General features: G+C 38.1%; 2 long non-coding RNA genes across 4 annotated transcripts in view; one reads left to right on the forward strand and one right to left on the reverse strand.

The window, feature by feature from the left end:
* The window catches only part of LOC141512631 (uncharacterized), a 48,416-nt gene extending 28,157 nt beyond the window's left edge, over positions 1-20,259 (reverse strand). Inside the window, exons 1-2 of one of the 3 annotated variants that reach the window (XR_012475555.1) lie at positions 20,140-20,259; positions 9,852-9,950 (exon numbers count right to left, since the gene is read on the reverse strand). This is a non-coding gene — a long non-coding RNA (uncharacterized LOC141512631). Of the gene's footprint in view, positions 1-9,851; positions 9,951-13,452; positions 13,595-19,976 lie in introns of those variants that run through there. The other 2 variants (XR_012475554.1, XR_012475556.1) reach the window with 2 other exon arrangements.
* LOC141512627 (uncharacterized) overlaps positions 20,256-25,465 on the forward strand; it is a 123,551-nt gene continuing 118,341 nt past the window's right edge. Inside the window, exon 1 of the long non-coding RNA XR_012475552.1 lies at positions 20,256-20,375. This is a non-coding gene — a long non-coding RNA (uncharacterized LOC141512627). The remainder of the gene's footprint in view (positions 20,376-25,465) is intronic.

The following is a 25,465-nucleotide window of genomic DNA, read 5'->3' on the forward strand; positions in this document are numbered from 1 at the left end:
ACACACACTCACAGCACACAGACATACACACCTACATACCAACATTCCACATACCTATGTACAAATACTCATACCACACACACATACACTCACACCATATATACACATGCACACCCCCACACACATACACAGCTACATACCTACATCCCATGTACCTACTCACAAACACTCACACCATACACACACACACACTGCCAAGCACACTCACAACACATACATAATACACACATACATACCACACACACTCACATGACACACACACTCATACTCACATCACACACACACATGCATACCCACATCCCACACACCTACTTACAAACACTCACACCACATACATCACACAGATACACTCACATATATAGCCACATACCGCCCCCCACACACACTGACATTCATACCACATCCTTATACCCATTCATACACACACACACCTCCCTTTTAGCTATTATTCTTTATTTGAGAGGATGTAATAGAAGGGAAAGCTACTTGAAATCTCAGGGTGATCTTCAGCTCTGGCAAAAGGAGCTTACTTTGGAAAGAAACACTTCCTGAGTGGGAGAAGTTGGGGTCTAGTTGAGAACCTGAGAGAAACCACCATTCATAATTTGTTGGTGGAGATTGGATGAGGAAATGTCAGATAGGAAAGCTTGGAGGATGGATTGTAGATTTGGAGCAGGACAGGACGTCTGTGGTTATTTGATCCCAATGCCTCTTTTAAAAGATGATGTAACTGTGACCCAGAGTGATTTGTCCCTGGTCCCCCACATGACAGAAAAGGAACTGAGCTCAGAACCTTTGACTCTCCATCCAATATGTTTTCCACTTGACCACTCTGAATTGAGGAAATTGTAGAAAAAGCAAGAAAGTCCAAAAGATTATTTAATTAGGTGAGAAGGTCATCTCCTCTATGATATCATAGGCTCCTTTTACTCCAGAAAAATATCTGCTCTATGATTCCTTTATGGTGTTGGTCCTGGGAGCTTCACAGGCTAACAAACCAGTCTGCCAGCAAGTCTGCTTTTATGTTATCTGCCTCCAAATCCTTTCTTCTCCAGTCAGTTCTATAGGTCTGGGGCATGCTCCAAGCTTTCTAACCTCCAGACCTTTGCTCTGATACTTCCACAGTCCAACACATTCTCCCTCTTCTGTTTTGTTTTTGGGTGCTAACAGATAGTTAGTCTAATGGAAATGCTGCTCCCTTTCCTGCTCTAACCTGAAACTCAGTGGCAAAATAGAGTATTGGACCTGGAATCAGGAAGACTCATCTTCCTGAGTTCAAAAGCTAGTCTCAGATACTTATTACATGTGTGACCCTGGGCAAGTCAGTTAACAGTTAGCCTCAATGTCCTCATCTGTAAAAAGAACTAGAGAGTGAAGTTATAAAACTTTCCAGTATCTTTTTCTTTCTTTCTTTTTTTTTTTTTTGCAAGGCCATGGAATTAAGTGACTTGTCCAATGTCACACAGCTAGGCAATTATTAAGTATCTGAGGCCAGATTTGAACTCAGGTCCTTCTGACTCTCGGGCTCTATCCACTGCCCCACCTGGCTGTCCCAATCGAATCTCTTTCTTAATAAAGCCCAGAAATGGAATTGGCTGGGTGGGGCAGTGGCTGGAACTCTGGGGCCTGAAGACAGGAAGACCTGAGTTCAAAGCCAATGTCAAACCCTCACTACTAGCTGTGTGACCTTGGGCGAGTCATTTAACCTCATATCCTTGCCAAAAGAAAAATGAAAAAGGCCCCCATTTTGGGGTCATGATGAGTATAACAGGACTGAAATGTGGACATCATACAATAGTAACCTGATCTCAAATAAGTAATGCCCTCTCTCTGCTGAAAGCCCAAGATGTCATCACTGGTGTTGTTATTAGCACCCCCCCCCAAATCTAGGAATTTTCCTTCCATCTCCAAAGCTGTTGAGGATACTCCATTTACCCAATACACAATGTCAGAGCCAGCCTTTTTTCTTGTCTGTCATTCAGTCCTCCCCATGACCCAATATCTAATAATTTGCCAAATATTTTTCAGTCTAAGAATTTCTTGAATCTATTCCCTTCTGTAAAACAGATTTGTCAGAAATCTGCTCTAATCATCACTTTATTTTTTAGTTTGAAATGTAAATGATTAAACATTATGCTTTTGGACAAGACCTCCCTCCTCTGGGTCATGAAATTAGAGATTCACATAACTTTAGAACTGCAAGGGGCCTTTGCAAGAAAATAGTAAAAACTACATGTAAAAAAAAAAGAGAATTCCCATTACAACAGCCCAAATTCTTAATTATTCAAACTTTCCTTGGCAATCCCAAGACAGCAATCCATGCTATTGGTCATCTCTAATAATCTGGGAAGTTTCCTCATGTCAAACCTCAGTTTATTGCTGTTCAATCATTTTCAGTCAAGTTTGACTTTTCCTCACTCCATTGGGGATTTTCTTGGCAAAGATACTGGAGTGGTTTGTTATTTCATTCTTCAACTCTTTACAGATTAGGAAACTGAGATAAGCAGCTACTATGTGTACAAGACCAGATTTGAACTCATTTTTCCAGACCTGTCACTCTATCCACTGAACACATATCTGCAAAAACCTCATCCGACCTCTTTGTAAATCCTCCTTTTGTCTCTTACTCCCATCACTCTTGGTTCTATCTTTTGGGACCCACCATAGCAGTTTGTTTCTTTTTTACGTAACAGTTCTTTATATTCCTTATAGATCTGTTTCTTGCTCCTCCTGAAGACCCTTCACCCTTCTGGTTTCCCTCCTTTGGGCATTCTTAACTCAATGCCCTAATTAAAATGCATAGCCAAAAATCAATTAGTATATTCCAAATGGGGACTGATCATAGCAATGTGCAGAGTAGTTAGTAGTCCCTGTGTACAGTAAGTCTGGCACATAGTAGGGCTTAGTGAATGTTAGGTAAGTTAATGAATAAAGTAGCACTAAAGTCCCCATCCTCTAGAAAATCTCAGTTATTGGAGGGTGGGTTGGGTAATCAATCTTGGAAACAGTCATGCTCAGCCACGTGTGAATTATGCCTCAGCTTCCCCCACCTCCTATTTCTCTGTTCATTTCAGTATAATGCCCCGAAGTGAATATAACTCTCAAAACATTTGAGCAAAGTGTGACTGTCAGAGAGATTTGTTTTACATTCAAGTCATTCCCATGACATTTTATGCTCAAACAAATCTTCCCTTGGTCCCTGGCCCAAGGACACCCACTACTGGAGACAAGACAGGCTGTGTGGAGCAGCTCATTCTAGGCCTGCCTGGGTTTCTGATTTCCTAGAATCACAGAATGTCAAAGCTGGAAGAGACTTTACAGTTCGTCTCATCCCACCCCCTCATTTCACAGATGAGGAAACTAAGACTCCAAAAGGCAAGATGATTTTCCAAATGTGTAAAGTACTAGAACCCAGATTTTCTGACTTTCTCAGTGTTTGATTTTCTTTATAACTGTCTCTATAATTCCTCATCAACATCAATATCTTCATCATCTTCCTCACATCATCATCATCATCATCATCATCCATGCTACCTCTATTATTCTGCTTGGCTTCAACTCTATGGAACAGCATCCCTCCTCTACCCAGGTTAAACTCAGCACTTCTTCTTCACCACTAAGACCCCAACCGTAAATGATTCCACCTCCCTCAGCTTGCTTGGACAGTTGAAGGTACTAGTATCAACTTTCACCCCATGCCTTTCTTTGAAGATGGCAGAAACTGATTTCTCAGCTCACTTTACATGTATCTCTATCAGATTTCCAGTTCTTGGAACAAGATACCCCCATGTCAGATGTCGCTAATGTTTCCCTTCTTCCTCTCCTGTCTCCTTTTTTTTTTGTATTCTTTCCCCTCATTAAATTGTATTCCTCTTGAGGGCAGAAACTATCTATTCTTTATTGAATGTATCTACTGCTCCCAACCCTGTTGTACCCATTGTAGGCACTTAATAAATTAAGTGGATGGATTGATGATGAAGATGGTGATAGTGATGAGGTTGATAATCATAATCAATCAAATTTCACAGCACACTTTGCATATATAGGTCATTTAATTCTCACAACAATCCATGAAGTGAGTGCTATAATTGTCTCTATTTTATAAATGAGGAACCTGAAGCTCATAAAAGTTCAATGACTTGAAGGGTCATAGAGGGTGCAAATCCCAGAAGCAAGATTTGAACTTGAGTCATATGGCTTCCTAATGCTCTTTCCAATATATCACCTACCTCAGACTGATAGAATCTGGTCTAGACTTCATCATCTTCTATTCTGAAGACTTTGGAAGCATGCCTTGGCTGCCTTTGTTTCCTCCTATCTCTGAAACTCCCATCTCCAATTGCAACATTCTTCCTGGAATCTCCATTTTGAACAAGGACCTAGATGATAACCACCAACCCGGATTGATGCCTTTTCCCCATTCTATCCTCCAGAATAGAATCCCTCTCAGATTTCTTTTCTAGGTTATCCTCCCACATTAAAAGGGAAACTCTGAGAGTAAGAACTGTCTTTCTTTTTGCCTTCCAAGTGATTAGTCCAGAGCCAGATCCATATTAAATACTTTATAAATGTGTATTGATTTGACTTGATTCTATGGTTTTTGTCTTCTAAGTTCTATTCCACTTTTGATAGTCAGGGTACTAATTTCCTTTTTAGCTCTAACATCTGTGATTCTAAGGAATCTTTGATCTCTCTGTTCAGTTCGTCCTCTACTAAGCTTTAAACTGATAATCCTGAGGAACAGGTCTCCCTACTTTCCCACCATACTCAATAAACTTGAGTGGCTCCAAATTCCTTCCAAGATTAAGAACAGAATCCACTGATATTTGAAGGCCTTCATGAGATGGACCTCTTCTACTTTTTCTAGTGTTTTATATTTTATTCATCCCCTTGATGGTAGTCTTGTTCTTTCTATGCAAGACAAGCCATCATCCATCTACTATAACTGACTAGTTCCCATGCTGAAATGTTCTCCCTCCTCATCTTTGGCTTCCTTCAATTCCCAGCAAAAATCCTGCCTCTTATAAGAAATATTGTCTCTTTTAACTCTAATGCCTTCTCCCTAGTGATTATCTCCAATTTGCTATATATTTATATGCTTATATCATTTGTACTTGATTGAATGTTTTCTCCTCCACTTAAATACTTCTTGTCTGACTGGTTGGGTTTCAGAAAGCTCTATATTTCTCCCACCACCAAATAGAAGAATTGCTTAAAATATGAAGGACTCATAAATACATATTAATCAATCCCTAAGATATGAAACAACATCCCTATACTGCTATTTGGTCTTCCAGGATATTAGAAAGACCCCCAGGAGATTTGTGGAATGAGCAACAAGAATTCTCTATTTTTCCCAATCTGTCTTCTCTTAGCAAAACCTAAGACTTCTTGGAAGACAGTTGTCTTTTCCCTTCTCCAACTTTGGAAACTCTTCTGCTCTTCCACTCATCAGGTACCTCTTTGCTCATCAAAAACATGAGATAGTAGTACCAGAATGACTAGATAATCTTTCTGGTCCCTCCAACCAGTCCTTTTTTGTGTGTTCTGAAGTTCCTTCTAGGTACGACATTATAGGATTCTGGAAATTTTGTGATAAATGAGTAAATAATGTTTTTTATTCAAGAAACAGTGGTCATTTTCTCTTTGCAAAGGTAGTTACATTGAGATGCTCTCACTGGTGAAACATGATCTGCCCAAGTGAGAGGGTAAAGTCCAATGGGGGAGACCAGGATGCAGGTTAGGCTCCATGGGAAGCACTCCAGTCAGATCCAGTGTAGGCTAGCTTCCTACATTTCATCTCACCTTCTATTGCATTTGGACAAGGGGGAGCATGAAGGAATGAGATTTGGTGAGAAAACTGATGAAAACTAGACTTCCCTGAGACAGAGGCAACATGAAGATTTGGGAGTGATTTCTTTCTCTTTCTTCTTTCCACTCCAGTCTTCTCATGTCCTAGGCTGACCTCCAAGGGTGGGTGGGCCATCTTGTTCTTCAAAGATATCCCTGCCTCAGAAATTCCTATTTCCTCAGCAGTAGCCCGAGGGACTTCTCAGATATGAGAGATCAATCCTATTTAAAGAACTGTAAGAAAAGAAATTCCCTAGCTTGATTACAACCTGGAACAACTAGGTATTCCAGTTAATTGTTTTTTCTCTCCTTTCAGATACAATCAGTCAGAGTGCACTGCCTGGGCCCAGCATTAAGACCAAGGCCATTGAGAGGCATACATTCCCTCCAGGTCCAATATGATTCTTTTAACTGCCATTGCCCATGAAGGAAAGGGGACCCTCGGGGAGGCTAGGACACTGAGCCTGATTATGGATCTCAGCCACAAGCATGGTGCTATTGTTAATCATTCCCCAAGTTATTTTTTAAATATTTCCTATAGCCTCTTTATGCACAGAATTGCAATGGTGACATTTTTTTGTTCTAAACAAAAACCAAGCTAGAAGGGCATGAAGTCCAGTCTTTTCATTTTATAGATGAGGAAATGAGTCAATACGGATTAAATGACTTGTCCAAGGTCATGAAGAGAGAATACAATGGTCGGGATTTGAACTCACATCTTCTTACAGTGAAAATAGATCTGAATCTTGCAGGCTATTTTTCTTGGAGTTCAGTAATCGTTTCTTGAATGAAAACAACTTTTACTCATTGAACACAAAACTTCCAGAATCCTAGAATATCATACCTAGAAAGACCTTCAGAACATACAAAAAAGGGCAGTATTAGGAGGGACCACAAAGATTATCCATTCAGCCTGGAAAATTAGAACCAGAAAGAAACTTGAGAGTCAACTGGTATTCTGGTCTGAAGCTATTGATGAGGAAAATGGTGCCCTATGAGAGGAAGAAATTTTTAGAGAATTCTAGAGTTAAAAGGGAGCTCAATTAAATAGGGGGGGGAGGCATATCTTTCGAAATAGATTTGACAAATAATCATTCAGCTTTTGCTTGAAAATCTCTAGCGTTGGAGATCAAACTACCTTGCAGACATTCCATTTTAGTTTTCTAAAGTTTAAATTATTCAGAAGATTCTCCTGACAGCAAGCCTCACTTTTCCTTTTGGAGATTCATTGTTTCTATTCTTTCTATTTCTGCTCTAGTTTCTTTGTAAAAGGGTATGAGTTCAAATCCTGGCCATTATATACCCCCTCTTCTTTCCCTTCTTTGACAAAATCTCCTTCTCCCAACAGCTTCTTGGAAGCCCATTGTCAGCCTCCACTCTGCCCTTGCATGTCCAAGTCATCTCTTCTTCCTCATTCTTTCATATTCTCTCTCTAGGGTATATATTTCAAATTCTTCAATACCCCGACCCTCCTTTTTTGGAAAGTTTTCAGATGATCAAAATCGTCCTGAAATTGGAGTCATGAATATGCTGAAGTCAGCTCATTCTGGCTTAGGAGAGACAATTATTCAATTTTCTGTGTCAGCACTGGCACAGCAGGAATTGAAAAACTACAAATCAAGACCTAATTTATTGTTTTGTTGATGATTAAGTAAAAAAAATCAATCCAAATTAAACTTAAAAGAGTATGATGTATATTTTGAGTGTGAGACAGGGGTCAGTTTTTAAATTTTTTTCTTTTTCTTGCCAAAAAAAAACCCAAGAAAAAAAGTGAGTTGCCCAAGGTCACACAGCTAGGTAATCATTAAGTATCTGATGTTGGATTTGAGCTCAGATCTTCCTGATTCCAGGGCTGGTGCTCTATCCACTGTGCCACCTAGCTGCCCCATAAATTTTTAATTACATACTGTTTTCTTTTTCTTTGTGGGGGCAAAGAATTGAAAATTGAGGTGTTACCCATCAATTGGGGGAAAAGAACTGAAAAAGTTGTATTATGTGATTGTGAGAAATACTGCTGTGTCATAAGAAAAGAAAAGCAGGATGCTCCTAGAAAAATTTGGGAAGATTTATATGAACTCATACCAAAATGAAATAAGCTGAACCAAGAGAACATCACAGTAACAGCAATATTGTGATAATAAACTTTAAATTACTGAAGGATTCTGATCAAAACAATGATCCAAGGTAACAACTGAAGATGAAAAGTGATATATACTGCCAAGAGAGAATTGATGAAGTTTGAAGCATAATTTTTAATTTTCAGTATTTTGCCTGTTTTTTGTAAAATATTCCATATGGAAATGCATTTTGCAAGATTTCATATATATATATATATATATGTAATTGATATCACATTGCTTGTCTTCTCAAGGAATGGGGAAGGGAATGGAAGACAGAATTCTGACATCAAAAGTTTTAAAAAGTAAATATTAAAAATAAATATATAATCAAATCATTTAAAACAATATGTAGCTTAGAACTGAAGATAATGCCTTAGGGGTTATCTGATCTTTTCATACTACAGTGGAATCATCACTTCATCATTATTGGTTCTATACATCTCTTAAGGATGATTTTTTTAAAATTAAATATCTTGGCTTCCCTAGCAAACAACATCTTTTGGAAAACCTTAATCCATTCAAGGCTCAAGGATGACCCTTTCTACTTGAAAACTTTCTTGATTCCCACAGCTAGCATTCTTCCTTTCCAAATAGCATTTGTATATACTCTATGTATTTTTATTTATTTTTGTGTGTGCATACTAATTTTCTTCAACATAATACAAACTAATGAAGGGCATAGAATTTTTTATTTCATTAATTTTTGCTTAGTTTATGTAAAAAAAAAGTTTGGTATATAACAGGTCCTTGTACGTGGTTGGATTGTTCCCAATTAAGTTTACAATTCACTCACCTCCCAGAGTTCTTCACAAATGATACCCCAACAAGTGTAAAGCTTTACATTTATTGCTATAGACATTCTCATTATACTTTCTGATCCAATTCCCATCATGTTCAGAACTTTTTGGATCTTCAGTTAATTATCTATCATCCAATATGTTCCCTGTCTCCCTTACCACACTCTTAAGGACAGAGCATTTGGGCCCAACACTGGAAACCTACTTCCCAATTGAAATCTGAATTACTACTCTTGTACTACAACCAACAAGTTTCAAATCCATGTAATTTTAGCATCACCTTGACTATGTCCCACCATCTTTTTCACCCCAAGACATATCATTCCATGATTTAGAACATTTTTTCTGACCATCTGCCATCATCCCTTTTTGGCTTGCCCAGTTTCCTTGAAGACACAAGTAAAAAATCTCCTCTTTTGCAAAAAGACCTTCCTTATCCCCTAATCCGACTTCCTTCCTGAAGCTGGTCATCTTCAATTTTTATTGTATGTAGCCTGGTTGTACATAGTTGTTTACGTGATGTCTCTCTTCTTTGGATTGTGAGCTCCTTGAGAATGGGGCAATCCCCGCCTCCACTTCTTGGTATCCTTAGCAACCCACACATGATAGGCATGAATAAATATTGATTTATTGATTGACAGACCACATTGGTCAGTATCCTAGTAAAACGAGGAAGGAGGTAGTAGAATCAGAATTCTCATGCTGGACCATGTCCTTCTTTCATGTCTAGATGCAGTCTTTCTCTACAACCTCATGTTCCATTCTAATCATTCTTTTTAATGACATCATAACTCAGATTTAGAAAAAGGGATTTTCATTTATTTAATATAAAAGATCTTTTTTAAAACGTATTTTAACAACACTTCAAAGAGCCAAATTCTTATTTCTGAGTATTCTTCAAATTGGTTCAGTATATTTTGCTTATCTTTTTGCCAACAACTTTACCACCTCCAAGCATGTCAATGAGCAGGAAGAAGTATGCTGTCCAGAGAAGCATAAGGAGGGGCACATTGGACTCAGTAGATGCCAGAAAATCAGAAAGATCTCAGAATACAAAACAAACAATATCTTATCATGGACCAACCTTAGATCATCTCATGTCATGAGTAGGAGAACATGGAAGAGAATATCAGAGTTTGTGTGAGCATCATAGATCATTTCGTCCAACAGCCTCATTTTCCAGCTAGGGAAAAAAGGAAATTTTCTTTACCTTCTGCATACGGCTATTGTGAGTCTCAAATGAGATAATCTGCCAAAAATACTTTGTAATCAATAAAGAGACAATGAATGACAGCTATTATGGTTACTAAGGACAATAACAGCAATGAGACTAATGACTATTATCTAGAAACAAATGCTTCAGTGTATCAGTGAATTTTATTGTTTAAAACACTTTGGGGCTACTATGAGTCAGCACAGGTCCTAGGCTTATTTTACAATAACTTTCTGAATTGAGGGTCGAAGGAAACAGTCAACCCAGTTGCTGTTTGTGCCAATTTGACAACATTCACTAAAAATAGTTACAGAACAACTACAAAACGGAATTTTGAATGCTGCGCCCTGGGGTCACCAAAATCAGATGGCAGGGTCTCTGCTTTCAAGATCCAGACAGCTCACTCACATCAACATAATCTAACTCAGAGGATAGGAAATTCATATGAATAATTTCTGAGAAATTCTGGGAGAGAGAAAATATGTTCATTTGGGGTGATCAAGGGAGGCTTCGGTGTAGGTGCCACCATTCAAACTATGTTCTGATTGATCTCCATGGGAAGAGTTGAAAAAGGCAATATTGGAAAAATGTGAGCAATGACATGGGGATAGGGAATATGACTGATGTGGAGATGCCTGATTTTAGCAATGAGGCAAGACAGACCACATGGTGGATGAGTTTTGCAATCACATTTAACAGTGGGACTCCATTACTATCTCACCCACTAAAAAGTAATGTCTTTTGTTAAATAAAGGCACTCCTAGATTGAATTAATGAATCAGAAGCTCTTGTGGATAGGGTGAACACTGGGTTTCTACACCTCTATGATTCAAAGCTATTTGAAAAAAATTCAGTCACACCCACTTTAAGGAATTTGAATTAAAAGGGGGAGTTTTCTTTGAATGATGATAATAGGAATTTTGTGGCTTAAGAGTAGATTGATGATTGAATAGGCTATAGATTTAGGAGCCCCACATTGGCAATCCGGCCAGGAGAAGGAGAAAGTTCATGAGCTCTGGGGGCTAATGGAGATAATAGTGAGGAAGGTCATCTTTTCTGTAACCTCAGAGAAGAGCCAGGAAGCTGCCATCAGTGTACTCATCCTTCCAAGAACAGAAAGAAGCCCAAGAAAAGGCCAATTCTTTCTCCTACTTGCCAGTCCTTGTCTATCCATCCATCTATTGCAACAGCCCCCAATTCAGATGCTACCTTTGCCACTTAACAGCTTTTACAAGAAGCTTCTCATCCTGTTAGTGCCTTCCCTCTTATGTTTGGGACTATAATAGACCTACTGAACCCAGGATCTGGGACACCTTGTAGCAAGGGACCTTTAGCTATGGGCTCATGTATGAACTCAGTTCAGGTTTCCAGGAATATTGCTCTAAAGAAGTGTTACATTTTTATGTTTTTAATCTGATGTTTTATGAGCCCAACCAAGAACCCTGAGGAAAACCAAGGAAAACTGAGTCCTAGGATCTCCTTAAAAGAGAATAGCAAAGTACTTAATGTGCAAATGAGGTTGTGTTTAGGACAACTACTTATTTTCTCCACAAAAAAGAAATGCTTAAAACACAATAGACTCGCTCTCAAACATTACAAAGATATAGAGCACCAAGCCTTAGTTTCTGTTAGACTCCCTGAGGAGGCTGACACTTGAAACAGTAAAAATAGAACACTTGCTAGAATGACTAAATATGCATTTCTCCTTCCCCTTATTTCTGAGATTTGTCAATGACTCTCTAAAGATGGCTGGGCCCTCTCCAAAGAAGGTCACTAAAGACAAGACAGTCCTCTTGTTCTTTGTTACCTCTGATTGTGAGATCCAAGAACTCCCCGCCTCCTCAGTTAGCCCCTCTTGGAGAGTTTATTAGGTTCATTACTATAATCAGCCACAGAATCATAAGTTTTTGGAGTAGCCAAGACCTTGAAGTCAAGGCTTAGGTTCAGTTAGCATGCACATGGGGTAAAAGTCATGCATGAGGAGGCACCCTAACTGGGGGTGGCAGGGTTGTGGGAATGGAGGGGAGAAGAGAAGAGGTGATACTAGACTCCATGGGAAGTCCACACAGTCCTCATATAGATAACGCAAGTGAATGCAGAGAAGGGCAGAGAGTAGAGTCATTCTTTTTAAGATGCTCTAAGTGATTTGAATGGGTCTAATTTTCAGGCTCATTGTCAATCTTCTTTGACATAGGTGCCTATTTCCCTTCTGTCTTCATGGGGGCTAAGAAATAATTCTATGATCCAACATTCTTCAGCATAATTTCTAGTTCAGTCCCAGGAATACTCCAGGGAGTTCACTCCCAAAGTGAAGTCTCTGATTATATTCATGACACACACAAACATGTACACACACATATAAAGGCATGTACAAATACATATATTTATTTGTGTATGTATGTACTTTTGTATTTTTGTATATATCCTGGATGTTTTCTCATCCAGTTGAATAGAAGTTCCTTGAGGGTCTAGTACTGTGATGACATATGGCAGCCTTATCCTCATAGACTTTTTATTCTCCTGGAAAAGACACATGAATACATTTCAGCAAATAAAATGCAGAAACAAAACAAATGCAAGGTAGCTCTGTGAGAGGAGGTGGTTGATGCTGAAAGTATCAGGGTGGTCTTCATCTGGAAGGAAGTGATTGAGCTCAGTCTCAGCAGATATCAGGGTGAGGAAGGAGCATGTTTCAAGAACCTGGGCACCAGTGCCAAAGCTAGGAGGCAGAAGGTCAAAAGGCTTATGAGGAAAGACCTGTCAACCAACATGACTAGACCATAGTGGTCATAATAGGAAGAAATGCAAGATAAGAGTGGAAAGGTGGGATGAGATCATGTTTTGAAGAGTTTTAAATTCCAGAGGACTTTTTCAAGTATCAGAGGAACTAGAGATACTAGGGAGTCACTGAGGTTTATAGAGTGATGGAGCAACATCATTGGTCCTATGTTTTAGGGCTGGACATCACTTGGGGAGTTGAGTGAAGGATGAAAGAGAGTAGGGAGAGAGCTGGGGCATATGAGAAGGCTGCTCCAGGCTGGAGGTGATGAAAATCTGAATGGAGGCATTTGGAGCCAGCTGTTGTTGATGCCACTGTGGCTGCTATTGCCATCATCATGTTACATCCTACTGGAGGAAGTCAAATGAGTGTTTCCAGGGTGATAATTGCTCAAAGGGAAGCAAAGGACCTCCCTTTAGAGCCAGGAAAACAAAGCCCAAACAAAAAAGCCAGATGTGAGAGCCAAGCTTGGATTGGCTGATGGTTCTTCCTTACCATTGGTAGTCATGGGGGTGTGGGATGAGGAGGTTGCTATCTTTAGCTATGCATATGCTGAGTGGCTCAGCAGTCATCACTGTCTTCTCCAAATTCCCAACCCCATGAGGGAACCTCAGATGAATGTTGTCCCAGAGACCTCCACCTGGTTGCAGACTGGCCTTAGGGAAAGAACCTTCCATGGAGTCATACACCTACCAACTGGCTAGTGACTTCGGACATTTCAAGAGATCTTCACTTTCCTCATCTTATAATGAAGGACTTGGACTAGATGACTTGCAAGGTATCAATCACCTCAAAATCTCGGATCCCCAAGGAGCTCTCCAGGGTTTCTCTGGAACATTTGGCTGAAATATCAAAATTAACTTTTAAAAACTTAATTACAGAGAAGGATGTTTCTCTTTTCTTCCTTCCTTGATTCTTTCCTTTCTTCCTCTCTCTCTCCAACCCAGTGGGTAGAATCAGACTAGTAATAGAACCTCATCATTTAAATCTCAGCTCCAATTGGTAATCTGGGGACAAACTCTTATGCTCTTTTAACTTGTTACAACAGGATCATGAATGGCGTGGAAAGGGTTAGCGAGAACTTAGGGAAATGTAACCTCCTAACTCAGAACTGAACTTATCGGCCAGTCAAGAAAGACTGGGAATTGATTATGATCCTGCCTAAAGAAGCCCTGGGGTAGAGGGCCCAACAACTGGGGGTGGGGCTGGGTGTCTTTATTGCACATTAATTCTCAATATGAGCAGAAGAGAACTCAGTCTTGAGTGCAGGAGGTGGCCTGTACCCTCAGCAAATATGACTCAAATTGCCATTTTATATTTGTATTGTGTCTATGTGTGGAATGAGAGGGGGAGAGAAGAGAGAGATGGAGACAGGAAGACCAATAAAGACAGAGATAGAGAGATGGTTGCAGAGATAGAGAGAGAAAGAGACAGAGAGAAAGAGAGAGAGAGACAGAGAGAGAGACACACACACAGAGAAACAGAGAAACAGAGAGACACACACAGAGAGAAACAGAGAGAGACAGAGACAGAGAGACAAACAGGCAGACAGAAAAAAAGACAGGCATCAAGCAGAGCTTAGGATACAGAGATATAGAGATAGAGACATGGAGATGGAGATGGAGATGGAGATGAAGAAACAAAGGAAGGAAAGGCTTTGAGAAACAGACACAGGAAGGACAGAGAAACAGAGACAATGACAGAGAAACAAATACAAATAAGGCAGAAAGGTCAAGTCCAGTAGAGACCTAGACAGAGTCAGAGAGAGAGAGGGAATGTATTAAGTTTTTGACAGATTGGAACAATCAATCAGCAAGCATTAATTAGATGTTAAGTGCTGGAGTTAAAGAGATAAAGGAGCCCATGGTCATTCTTTCTACCAATGAGGATCAGCAACTTTTCTGAAATATGATCTTCCAGAGTTGCCTGGGACCCTGTGAGGTGGAGGAGCTGGCCTAGGACCCCTCAGCTGGGCTGTATCAGAGGCAGCAGTTGAACCTAGGTCATCCTGGTTCTAGATTTTTATCAGCCATGTTCTGTGGATACCCTGCCCTCAATGTGTACAGAATGTGCTTAAAAGAAGGTAAACAAAGTAAAGGCAAGGTGAATCCTTGGTGGGCTGAGAGAGTGAGGAGTCCAATCAGGTTGGGAACCTGAGGGACTGAGAAGAGGGTGGAGCCCTCTACAATAAAAGGGAAGGTATTTATTAGATTTTTGACTCTGGGGAAGAATTAAGCTCTCTAAGATTTAGTTTCCTCATCTGTAAACTGAGGGGGATGGATCTGAAGTCCCTTCCATCTCGAAAGACCTGATCCTATGATTCCACTTTTCCAAATATAATATCTATTATCCCCCCCCCCCCAAATTCTTTGGTTCAGCTAAAATAGCTGTTTTCTCACACATAATGCTCCATTGCCCAACTCTGTATCATCATATCAGCTATTCTTTATGGTTGGAAGCATTCAATTAAACAAGCATGTTTAAGACTAGAATTCAGACTTTTCCTCACCTCCATTGCTGAGAATTATACTTCCTTTAAAACTCTGTTCCAAGGTTCCCTTCTTTATGAAGACAGGACTAGTTTTGCAAAAGTAAGGAACATGATGGAGCTTTTAGACTTTCTGTTGAGTGACAATTCATTTATTTTAGTATTTATTGTATTTTTATACCAACTCTGTTGCTGTTGACTTGACAATTTTGTGGCTCTTTTGTGAATTTCAATCCCCTATCTCCTGGTTTGGCCTGCTATTCCAAGATCTTAATTTTGAATTCTTTGTCTTCTAGACTCTGGCATTTGGACTCCTTCTCAAGCACCATGCATCAGAGCCTATCTTTCTACTTCATCTCTACCAGTGATTAAACAAATTCAGTGATTGTTTTAATTGGCCCAATGAGATGAAAAAAGATTGGAGTTGGGTGTAAAATGGTGAGCCAAGCTAGGTTAGTACTAGAATGTCTACAAAATTCTTAAGTTAGGGGAAAGAAAGGGGTATACTGCTGAATGTTTTAAAACCAGCTCTCCCCCCAAATGTTCAAATTTAATTTAATCTTTAAAATTTAATCTGCATCATTCACATTTTCTCCATTGTTTTCTTAAGTCAAGATACTCCACAAAATAATAGATGTGTTACATTTACAGATTTGTGAGCTGTAGATGCTCCTACTGAGAATTTAACAATCAGCTCTCATGGTTTTTATGAGCTAGCACTAGCAGAACAATTTGCTGGAGGAAGAATTCAGAAAGAAAAAAATGAAGTACAGAAAGCACTGTGTATGACTCAACCCAATTCACCAAATATTCCATTTTTTAAAATTATTTTTAATAGAGTGGCTGCTTTTGTGCTCTGTGCCCATCCATTGCTACTGATGGCTGCTAATGACTCAGCCTCAGACTTCTTAGACACCCTCTGGTTTGACTGCAGTTTCTGCTTCTTAAGCCCCATCATTCCACTTCCTAATGGCAGGATATGACAGTTAAACCTAAGAATAACCTTCTTGAACTCCATGAAAGAAGGCGGCTTTTTAAGATGATGATGGGGAGAATTTCCACTTTTGCCAAGCCAATTAGCCTTGGTTTGACCTCTCCTTCCTCTGAACGCAAGGTGTGCTAGCTTAGCTCTGGTTTGGGGTAGAGATTTAAGTAGACATCAGTATCTCAACCCATAGATCACAAAGGAAGTAGACAATCCTCAGCGACTCCGCCATTTATCTTCATTCACCAAATGACCTGCACTTGTTCATTTCTTTTTAAAAATTTTAAGTCTTCAAATTTTAACCTGGTTGTCCATGCCTACTTACTCTTCTGCTGCAGTTTCCATGACAACCTTTAAGTATCTCTCAGGATAAATAGCTCTCGTTTATATTAAATAATGCACGGGCTGCTCTGATTAAGTATGACAGTATGAGCGGCAGCAAACGTATCCAAGAGAAGGAATGCAAACTTGATTGTTTTTCTCCAAGTTGACAAACTCCTATAATTTGTCACCACGTTTAAACCTTTCATCTCAGGGGGACCACTTTTCTTTTTCTATTATAGTATTTATTTCACACTAAATCACTTCCAGGAAGTGTAGCAGAGAACGGGTTCTCCTAACCACAATGGTTCCATTAGTCCCAACTCTCAAGGACAGAGCAATTTCTGATCAGCTAATGTTCAACTTAGTCATTCACCTCTTTGCAAAGTTATTGCTAGCTTCCACTCATATTCTGTCCCTCCAAGTCATGAAGCCAGTCAACTTTGTTCTGGTTCAGGGGTAGAGAAAAGCTATAAAGATTCTCTTCTGAATAATATTCGGTTTTGTCTTTCTTTAGGCAAGATTGGGTCATCTCCAGATGAATATATATTGATCCTCCCTATGTGCATATGAGAGAAAGTGGGAAAAAACAAAACAAAATAAAAACAAAAGCCCCAGAACTGGAATCAGAAGACATGAATTCAAATTCAAGCTTTACCATTTTTTTTTTTAGAACAACTCAGGGAAAAACCTTCTTTGGCTTATCTATCAATCAAAGGAAGGCAGGTACCAAGGTCACTCAGATCTGGGATGGCTTGTTTTTTATAATTTTATTTATTGTAATTGAATTTTATTTAAATGTTTAATTTTAGCTGAATCATCTCAGGCCAGTCATTTAACTTCTCTTAAGTACAATTTTCTTCAAAATAAAGACAAAAATAACTGTTTCCCAGAGTTGTTTGAGGACACAAGGAGGTAATGTAAGAAAATAACTTTTCAAACCTTAGAATATTTTATATACTCTGTGATGATGAAGATGGTCATTATTTTTACTATATGAAATGAATTCTAATCTACTCTGCTTTGAATCCTAGGGTTTCTATGGAAAATTACTTGCAACTGTTGGATAATGCTATTTCTCTGTCATACCCCATGTGAGTAATCACAATATCCTACAGAATGCAAGAGGTAGGGGGCATAAGGAAAGATTCCAGAATCTGCTCATTAAGAAACTGATGCTTCTGGAAAAGCATGTTTTTTTCTGACTCAATTTGTACATATGTCAAATAAAGCGTTTGGGCTAGATCACCATTAATGATCCCCTGGCTCATGGTAAACAAACTACCCAATAGCAACAGACATTATTCTTTCTCTTTCAGTGATCTCATCTCTCTGAATGAATGAACAAATGTCTGAATGGATCAATGGAAACAAACAGTATGTGTGACACATCATATTAGATTCTGATGTACAAAAAAAGATATTTCCCTAGAAAGGAAAGGACCTGTGATTTCCATGGCAGAATGAAGTTACAGAGAAGCAGCTGCCCCTCTCAATGCATGTCAGCTATAGCTCTGCAGCCTATGGAACTCCCTGTGAATCTTGAGAGTTGAAGTGACCTGTACAGAGTCATTCAGGCAAGTAAGTCAGAGATAAGATTTGAACCCAGGTCTTCCTGGTTCTGAGGTTTGCTCTTCCATCCTGCCTCTCGTTCCATCTCTTGAACCTACTGAGTCTCTTTATACAACATCTCATCAATCTTCTTACGGCCCCATATCTAATAGGGACCCTTGTTACCTGGGGCTTTGCCCTTCCACTCATCTGCTCTTTCTGTCTCATTTTCTTCTGTCATGTTCACAACTCTCCTCAAGTAATGACTTTGTATGATACTAGTTCTATAGTACCTCTATGGGGGTGCTATAGTTACTGCCATAGCCACAACATCATCCAACCACACTGGAAATCTCATCAGGGAATTTGATAGATTTGGCCCTAGACTTGGGACTGCATAGATCACAAAAGAAGTAGAAGATCCTCAACTACTGAATGTTTAACAACCAGCTTTCTTAGTAGTATGAGGTATATAATCAATATTTCTACATTTGTTGAATTGAAGTCGGTTTCAGTACTACTGTTTAAACAAATTACATTTCATGAAATATGGAAAGAAGACTGGATTTATGATTGAAAGTCCTAGTTTGGAACCTGATGCTCCTACTTCCTAACTATGTGACCTGGAGAAAAATGTTCCTCTTTTTGAGGTCTTGCAAGTTTCCTTGTATGCAGAGGATTACTAAAGTCTTTCATCTATGACTAGGAAACCAAAATATAATAATAATAATAGAGTTTATAGACTTTGACTGGCCATACTGTGGCATCATTTCAGTAAGACTTTCTTGTTATTTGTTGTAAAAGGCAGAATTTGCTTAAAAACAGGTAGAGAATATTGACTTTGTTTCCTTAACCTACCATTTGTTTAAATTCATTTGCAAATTTGTTGAACCTGAATGGGTATTTGGAAGATATAAATTGATGAATCTCAAAATATAAAATCTGACTCATGAGGCATTGTCTTGTGTAAACTTTGTCAAAGTCACTTAAATGCTCTGAGGTCTCAGTTTCCTCATCTGCAGAATGAAGTATTTGAATCTGATGACTTTTGATCCTTTAAAGTTGCATCCTAAGATCTTAGGAACTCTTAGGATATACATTAATAAATGAGTAGAATAGAAAGTCCTTGAGAACTGAAACTCTGACTTTGATCTTTGAATCTTTATAGGCTATCATGATGACTAGAATATAATAGGGGCTTAATACTTCTCTACTGAGTCCATTCAAATATCACCATTTACTATTCAAATATCACCTTCATCATTTTCTCTCAGGGTCTCTTTTCTGTAAAATGGGAACAACAATCATTCTAATATCTATCTGTCAGCCTGGGAGGCTCAAATCAGACATTGTATACAAAACTTTGAATAATTTAAAGCTATGATGTTTTATATATATATATATATATATATATATTTATAAATATGTTACAAAAGCATATACATATACATGATTAAATATATAATTATGATATATAGTTAAATATAAACTATGGCATATACCTTATATATATATTACATATAAATGATACACATAAACCTATGGTATATATAAATGTTACAGTTAACACTATGGTTACATATATATGTGTATATATATATATATATATGTATATATATATATATGATAAAAGTTTGCACAATACATACATTTGTCATTCATCATCATAACCATTCCATCTATTTTACTAAGACAAGACAAGAAATGGAAATTATTACCTATTTTTTCTTTTTGTGAAAAGAAAGTTTTTGCCTATGATGCAAATTCCCTAACACAGTCAAGTTGGGATTTTAAAGAAATTAAAACAGAAATGTGCCTCAGGAATGACCTTGTCCTGGTGGAGTTAAAACAAATTAACTTGACGTGACTGACCTTAATGTTATTTATGACCATTTTCCAGTTATTTCTTTTCTACTCAGGTAAGCCCTTAGATCTACAGAGCCAGTTGGCACTTTACCACCTCTGGAGCCTGTCAAATACTTGGCACCATTGTGCGATTGTCATAGAGATATTAACTTTGTTAATTTTAGGTTACCTTCAGTAGAGAATTCAGCAAAGTTGAACTTTGTTCAATCAACTTTGTTAAAAAATGAGGCTGAGTAAATGGAGACAGCCCTCTTAGAATTTAACTTGTGGCAGTTGGAAGGGACCTTTGAAAGGTTCTGGACTGACTAACTTGTTTAACAGACAAGGAAGCTGAAACACAGAGGAGGAAAGATCCTTAACCAAGTTCTCAGAATGATTGAAAGCTGTTAATTACTTGGAACAAAGGTAAACAATTGAATGGGTTATATGTAATAAAATTTAAAATGATTTCGATTTTTAAAAATATATGTAAATATGAATGTGTCCTTTTGTTCACAATGCCTTAGTTTTAAATCATTTAAAATTGAGTGTATAAGATTTTGAAACATCCTTAAATTCTTCATCAGGAAATTATATTTTTATCCTTTGAATATTTAGCATCACTTGGGCAAACTGGCTATTTTCCTAATTTTCCCATGATTATAGCCCATTAATTTTCAATGGGCTCTAAGTGGCAAAATCCACAGCTCTTGAAACATATTTATCTTTGAATCTTGGATACATTTCTTAACCTTTTACGTGATGTGGAATGTCACCAAGCTGAACTGCCACGTCTCACCCCCGTTAGGGAATTTCTGCAATTCAGAAACAATTTTGCTTTTTTTGATATGATTATGTCAACTAAAATCTATCATTTCCTTAATAAAGATTAAACTTCTCTGCCCAGGGGTGGAGAGTAGCGGCTATTTACAGTCTGCTAAAGATGCAAAGAACTCTTAATTTTACCTGGAATTATCCTGTCAATGGTTAGTCTTGAATAATACACTGAGTTTCTTTAGTAATAATTACAATTTTCAGTCTTTCTGCATTGCCTTATCTGTAAAAAATGCTTTTTTCCCTTAATGGTAGAGGAGAAAACCTTGTTTTTAAAAAATACTTCTCTCTATATTCTTATAAATTCCAGTATCCTAGGGGATCAATAATAACCCTCCGGTTTCCTTGGTCCTTTGAAATCTCTGCCTATTTCCTAAAATGAATTGAGTGGTTTTATGTCAATAGTTTATTAGTTAGTGTAATCCAAGATTCCAGTCTAGGCATTTGTATAGGACTATCCTCATCGTTGGAAAAATAAATTCTCGAATCTCTACAACTATCTGAGAGGCATTCTTAAAAAACTATAGAATTAAAACGAAAGTAAGGGGATACATACTGAGCATGAAATCAAGCACTCATCCGTCAGAGAATTGAATAAGGGGAGGAAACCAACTCAGTGTATTTTCCTTTAGTGAAGGTCAGACTTCAGGTTCAGTCTTTTGTTAATAGACAAACATGTTCATAAAAACAACTGACCATGGGTGTCAAAGAATTAAAAAGCATCAAAAACTTTGATTATCTTAAGTAGTTCATGCACCAATATAATAGGTGCTGAGGCCATACCTGATACCTATTTTTTTGAAGATTTTGTCTGACACTTTTATCATTACTTTCCCATGTCTCTCACAAGCACATAATCACCTTATTAAAACAATGGAAAAGATTATTAACCAACTTCTCCAGGATATGATCTGATTTTTTTCTCCCCATGACCCTTTCCTAATCTGAAATTCATTCCATTATTTATTCATTCATCTATTCAAAAAACAATCATTAAACACTTTGTATAGAACAAGCATTCTACTAGGATCTGGAAATACTAAGGTAAACATGAAGTGGCTCCTGGCCTCAAGTAACATACATTCTATTGAATAAATGGCATACCTATTCATCTTACTAGGATCTATTTGTATACTTTACTTCTCTCCTCTTCTCTCCTTTCATCTCCCTCTTCTACCTCCCCCACTTTTTCTCCTCTCACATATACAACTCTGAAATAATTTTGGGAAAATGACATTTACTTTGGGCTTAGAATTGGTTTAGGGGGCCATTTTTGAGCTGAGACTTGCAATGGACACAAATTTGCATAGGATGAATGCTAATTGACTTTGCCAGTTTTCTCTTAAAGAAGGGGCACAGATTCTATTATTTAGGTGTGAGGGGTGGAGGTGAGTTTTGTATTTGATGGGTTTTTTGGTGATTACATCTGTTTAATGGGAAAAATAATGAACCAGCAACTTCTAGGAGGTCATGATTCCCTTCTACAATGGCAGAAAGTCATCACTTGTTGATTATAATCTATTCATTGTCCCTCATTGTTCCTTCTGTCAAGGATGAGAAACATTTACCAATGTGTATAGAGATTAGGCATATTTATGGGACAATAAAGAGGATGGAAAGGGTGCTCTTACAGAGCTAATATTTGGCAAAGTCTGATGTAGCGATCCCCATAGAAGCCATTCTAAACCTCCAAGGAGCTTTCAGATTCAGCTGTTCCCTACTTTCAGACATATTTAGAATAGAAATTTTAAAAAAAGCAAAAACCATGATATCTCCAATTTATTATTTGGATTCTTGCTCTGTGCTTTGGATTCTTCTATGTGAACTGAGAATTTGAAATGAATTTTCTATAAATGTCTTTGAGAATAGACTTCTGGGAGCCAAGATGGTGGAATAAACAGTAAATTGCTGTAACTCTCCCATATTCACCTCCAAGCAGCCACTAAATAGCACCACAAAACTAATCCTAGAACAGAAGAAACAGCAAAAAAGACAGGGTGAAACAACCTTTTAACCTAAGAAATTTAAACATTAGCCAGAAAATCTATCTCCCTCAGGTAAAGGGGGAGAGTCATCCAGGACAGGATCTGAGTAAGCTAGCAGCAAACCCCACCTCAGCAAATCAGAGGCAAATCCTGAGCCTCAGTGTGGTGGAGCAAACCTTAGGAACCCCAACTGCCTCCACATAGCCAGGAGAATCAGCAGATTCCAGCTCCAGGATCCTAATGTCCACTTACTTCAACATAGCCCTGAGCAAATACACATCACCTGGAAAGACCAGAACAGCAGATGCTTCATTTTATCCCCAGGGAGATCTGGGAACATCCCTCTGGCCTCAGCACATGCCAGACACAACCACTAGGATCCCAACTCAGCACCAGGTAAGCTGCCAGACCACTATAGCCGACAGCAGTGCCAGTCACCCTCCACCGTAGTTCCTCAGTCCAAAAGCAGACATGAGGGTTCCCATGGGGTCAGGGGCAGCATCAATACAGCATCAGGTAAACAGTCAAGACCTGCAGGCACTGATACAAGAAACCTATTGATAGAAGACAATTCCCCTTTCTCCATGGGAGCACAACTCAAATTTAAAAGAAAAAAAAGTCCACCCCCCAAAATGAGCAAAAAACTGATAAAAAATAATAACCTGACCTTAGAAAGTCATTATAGTGAGAGGGTAGACCAAGACACAAACTCAGAAGAGGGCAGCAATGTCAAAACACATATGAACTAAACCCCAGTGAAAGATGGGAAGTGGTCTAAAGTCCGGGGCGGGGGGGGAGTTCATGGAAGAGCTCAAATAGGAGCTTAAAAATCATAGGGGAGAGGTTGAAGAAAAATTGGGGAAGAAAATGAGAGTGATGAAAAAGAATTAGGAAAAAAGTCAACAATTTGGAAAAGAAAACAATTGCTTAAAAAAATCCACTGAAGAAAATAATTCCATAAAACAGAAAAGGAAGTACAAAATCTAGCTGGGAAAGCACCTCCTTAACAGTGAGAGTTTGGTATATGGAAAGTAATAACTCTATGAGACATCAAGAATCAATTAAACAAATTTAAAAAATGAAAAAAGGTGTAAATAAATTATATCATTGGAAAAAAGCAAAACTCAGCTGGAAAATAGATCCAGGAAAGACAATATCAGAATCATTTAATTACTTGAAAGTCATAATCAAAAGGAGGACCTGGACAGCATTTTTTGAGAAATTATCAAGGAAAACTTCACGGATATCCTGGAACTAGAAGGCAAAATAGGAGTCCACTTATTACCTTAGGAAAGAGATCGCCAAATAAAAATTTCAAGGAGATTACAGCCATATTTTAGAACTATCAGGTCAAGAAAATACAAGCAGTCAAAAACAATCAATTTAAATATTGAGGAGTCACAAATCAGAATTTCCCAGGACTTGGCCATCTGCAACATTAAAAGATCAAAAGTCATTGAACATGATATTCTGAAAGGCAAAGAAGCTAGGACTATAACCAAGAATTGCTTACCTAAGTGAAATTAAGTAAAATGCTTCAGGGGGGAAAATGGTCATTCACTGAAAAAGAAGGATTTCAAGCTTTTCTTAAGGGGAATTTCATAATTGAATCCCCCCAAAATCCTTCACCAATATAAAAATCCAAGAGAAGCCTAAAAATGCATAAAGGGAAAATAAAACATAAGGGAATCAATGTTACTGATGGGGAGATGATACCTGAAATTCTTAAAAATTGTTACTATAATAGTATAGCTATAAAGAATATGCTTATATGGGTATAATGAAGGATAAGAAAGTACACTAGGAGTAGAAGGAAGAGAGGTTGACTGGAGGTAAGTTATTTCACACAAAGAAGCACGAAAGAACTATTTACAGTTAAGGAGAAAATGGGAGAGTGGCTGATGGGAACTACTTGAATCTTATTATCATCCATATTGGCTCAAAGAAGGAATAATATACACATATAGTTGAATATAGAACTCTATCATGCCAGACAGACAGGAAAGTAGGAAGGGAGGAGAGTAAAGGAAAGTAAAGATGGGAACAGGAGGTGAAGGGCATTGGCAGAAGAGAGGGCAGAGGTGGTGGATAGAAGCAAAGTAAAGTTGAGGGGGGAAAGGGTAAAAGGGGAGAGAGAGAGAGAGAGAGAGAGAGAGAGAGAGAGAGAGAGAGAGAGAGAGAGAGAGAGGAGAGAGAGAGGAAAAACAGAATGAAGGTAAATGAATGAATAGGAATGTAACTGAGAATGTGAATAGGATGAACTCTTCCATAAAAAAAAGAAATAGGAGAGTAGATCACTAACCAGAATTCTACAATATTTTCTTTACAAGAAACACACTTGAAAGACAGACACACACACACACACACACACACACACACACACACACACACACACACTAAAGATAAGGGACAGGAGCAGCTGAAGTGAAAAAAAAAGATAGTAATCTTAATTCAGACAACAAAAGTAAAAAAAATCTATTTAAAAGAAATTAAGATGGAAACTATATCTTCTTACAAGATACTGACCAGTTATGAAATAATTTCAATATGAAATATATATGCACCAAATGGTAGAGGGTTCAAATCCTTAAAGAAATTAAATGAATTACAATTTCTTGACCAAAACAAGATAGAGAGGGCTATGAAACATAAAATAAGTAATTTTGATTATATTAAAATAAAGACCAATGCAGCAAT

The sequence above is a fragment of the Macrotis lagotis genome, chromosome 1 (genome assembly GCF_037893015.1).
Source record: "Macrotis lagotis isolate mMagLag1 chromosome 1, bilby.v1.9.chrom.fasta, whole genome shotgun sequence".
NCBI lineage: Eukaryota > Metazoa > Chordata > Mammalia > Peramelemorphia > Peramelidae > Macrotis > Macrotis lagotis.